Source organism: Salvia hispanica, chromosome 6 (assembly GCF_023119035.1).
Source record: "Salvia hispanica cultivar TCC Black 2014 chromosome 6, UniMelb_Shisp_WGS_1.0, whole genome shotgun sequence".
NCBI lineage: Eukaryota > Viridiplantae > Streptophyta > Magnoliopsida > Lamiales > Lamiaceae > Salvia > Salvia hispanica.
In genome coordinates, this window is record NC_062970.1 from 3,155,532 (window position 1) to 3,158,954 (window position 3,423).

Genomic DNA, 3,423 nt, shown 5'->3' on the forward strand with positions numbered 1-3,423 from the left:
AACTCACATGACTCACAATTAAAATCAGCAGACTCAACTGGAACTAAACTACGAAGACTGGAAGAAGATGGATGACCAAGACGACAATGCCACTGATATGGAGACACAACAGCAGAGAGAGCACTAGGAGAGACAAGTGAAACAGGATCCAAATAGTACTGACCGCTACGCTCATGTCCTCCACCAATCGTCCTCTTCGTCTGCAGGTCCTGAAAGATACAATATGAAGGATAAAAAGTGACAGAACAATTGTGAGTTTTTGTTAGCTTACCAATAGATATTAAGCTGACTGGAAAATTTGGGGCAAACAAAACATTATCAAGAGTGATATGAGTAGTGGGTTTGACAACACCAGTGCCAGTTACTGGCGAATAGTTGCCATTAGCAAGACGAACAGATGGAAGAGAAGATGGAAAAAAAGATGTCAAAAGGGATTTTGTACCAGTAATATGGGTAGAGGCACCCGAATCCAACATCCAAGACTTACCAGGAGACACAGCAAACGCAGCTACAGAGGTAGAAGCATCAGTAGTAGATGAAAAACTTGGCGCAGTAAACTCAGTGTTGTTAGCCCAATCTGGTTTGCCAAACTTCTTCCAACATTTATCAGACTCGTGATTCGAACGACCACAATGATCACATAGTCGATCATGAAACCCTCTTCCTCGACCTCGGCCACGTCCCTGTCCACGGCCACGTCCACCATACGAACCTCGACCGCGAGCAGACATAGCTGAACTCGCAAAAGATGTGGATTCCGTACGCCCAGTGGAGACACGAAGAACGCGAGACAACGCGTTAGACAACGTTGGAATGGTATCACTAGCCATCAAGCTATCTCGAAGTGGCTGGAGATCAGCATTAAGACCTGACAAAAATTTTGCTACCATAAATTCCTCCCATTGTTTTGCTCTTGTTGTGGCATCACAGGAAAGAGGATGATAAACCAAAATCTCATCAGCAAGGCCTTTCAGGGTAGAGAAGTAATCATTGACTGACTGAGTATCCTGAGTATGAGAGAAAAGTTTCTCATACAATTCAAATACCCGAGAGATGTTTTTGTCATTGAAGAACATCTCCCGTAGAGCATCCCACATGGCTTTGGCAGTATCCAAGCACATGATATTCTGGCTGATAGCTGGTTCTAGGCTATTGAGAATCCAAGTCATGACGGAGCAATCGTCAGCACACCAAGTGCCGTAGTTGGCATCTGTAGGAGCAGGCGGGGCAGCTTGAACACGACTTTTCTTCTTCTGTGATCCCAAAAATTAGGGGTGAGCATTCGGGTTTCGGTTCGATTTTTTGCCCAAACCGAACCGAATCCGAAAAACCGAATTTATGTAAAAATTCAAACTGAACCGAAACCGAAAACCGAAAAACCAAAATCAGAAAAACCGAAAACTGAATTAAAAAAACCGAACTAAACCGAAAAACCGAAATTATAAGAGATTTCAAGAAAACCGAAAAACCAAAACCCGAAAAACCGAAAAACTGAAATTTTTTTTACAAGAAATCAAAGAAAAACATAACATGATAAACATCTATGAACCAACACAAATAAGAATTTAGGCTACAATAACAATGTCAACTAAAATAAAGTTTTACTCCTCAACAAATTGTAAACAGTAAGTCTTCAATGCTTCCAAGCTTCTAATTTTCAACAACTAATGAGATTTCACTATAAGTCTTCAATCTTCAATAACTTCAAAGTTTCAATTACATTCTTCCTCATAAAGGGATGAACTTTGGCACAATCCTTTGTCCATAGTTAAATCTGAAAAACAAAATAATCTCATAAGTTATTGATAGTGAGATGGAGAATTCATATATTTCCAAGTAAAAAGACTAAAGGGCAGAGGGGTTAAAAAAATTGAAATATCAAAAATTTTAAAATATGGGACACGGAAGGCAGATCTGAATTGATTAGTACAATCATAGTAATTCTCAATTTCACCATATGAATGAGCTTCACTAATTGCAGATCTGATTAATATTTCATATACTCATTTTCAAATATCAAAGTAGAGTTGAGCAAATTAAACAAATTCAACAGTTTAATAATTTGTTAAAAAATATTAACTTACAGATTAATGCCTAAATACATGAACTTTGGAATTATTAAAAATGTGCAGAGAGTTGTGAAACAAACTTGATATATAATCCTAGTGCAATTTCTTAACAAATTAAATAGGAATTAAAGAGGTGAGTGGAGTTTTTACCTTCTTTTGGAGGATTGAAGAAGGCGTGGATGGCTAGAGGGTGGAGGCGACGGGCTGGAGCACGGGCTTCACGGCTGGAGGGCGGAGGCGGCGGAGGCGGGATGGGTAGAGATAGGAGATGGGTAGGAGGTTTGCTGGCTTGGACAGATCGAGAATGGAGGCAAGAAGAAATCTTGAAGAATGAGAGAAAAAGAGATTTGGGAGAAAAAGTAGTGAGAACGACGGGGAGTGAAGAAAATTTTTAGGGTTACAGATTTGGAGTATATATATTTTAATATTATACTTATTAAAATAAAATTCGGTTTTTCGGTTTTTTTTTTTCCTTCGAACCGAACCGAACTGAAAAACCGAAATTTTCAAAATTTTAAAACCGAACCGAACCGAACCGAATAACCGAAAAAACCGAACCGAATTGTCAATTTTCGGTTTGGTTCGGTTCGGATATTCGGTTTTCGGTTTTTTTGCTCACCCCTACCAAAAATAGGAGAAAAGCACGGGACCAAAGCATATAGTTGGAACCATTTAGCTTAATGGTGGTTCCGATAGGCGGTCTAAGATCAGACATGATGAAACGAGAGCGAATCTTATGCAGAGCAGCAGACAGATAATTGCAGAGATTGCAGAGCAGGCATATAATTTAGTCGCAGGCAGATAATTGCAGATGCAGATAGATAATAGCAGAGTAGAAGCAGATAACTGCAGAGAATGTAGAGGAACAACTAAAAAATTAGGTGTAGGCAACGGAGCAGGAGCGGCAGGAGCAGAACAGTAGGAGCAAATAATAGCGTGGAGTAGAACAGCAGGCAGAGCAGCAGCGGCCAGAAAAAAAACCATAATTTTCGAAACCCTAACTTTTTTTTTTTTTTTTTTTTTTTTTTTTTTTTTTTGCAGACTAACCTAGTGACGGATTCGAATCCGCTCTGGTACCATGTAGAATAGTAAAGTAAAGCGACATAGTGGAGGAAGTAGTAGTGTATATAATTATTCAACATAGGTAATGTAACATCCCGGAATTAGAACCCTAATTTTAGAGCCCTAGAATTTATGATTGATGACGTGGAATCGAGAATGCATTTAATTTCATGTGATGATATGGTCGAGTTGAGTCTAGGGTTTGCGTTGAAAGTTTGAAAAGTCAAACTTATTTGATTTGATGACGTGGCATGTGATATGTTGAATTATGGGATTATGTGGCAAATTATTT

The 3,423-nt window shown here is 39.0% G+C and overlaps 1 long non-coding RNA gene across 1 annotated transcript; it reads right to left on the bottom strand.

The window, feature by feature from the left end:
* Positions 1–1,481: 1,481 nt before the first annotated feature.
* On the bottom strand, positions 1,482–2,454 carry LOC125192184. Its single transcript, XR_007171316.1, has 2 exons — positions 2,220–2,454; positions 1,482–1,774 (listed from the first exon to the last, which is right to left on the bottom strand). It is a non-coding gene; the product is annotated as an uncharacterized LOC125192184 (long non-coding RNA).
* Between the last annotated feature and the right edge of the window lie 969 nt (positions 2,455–3,423).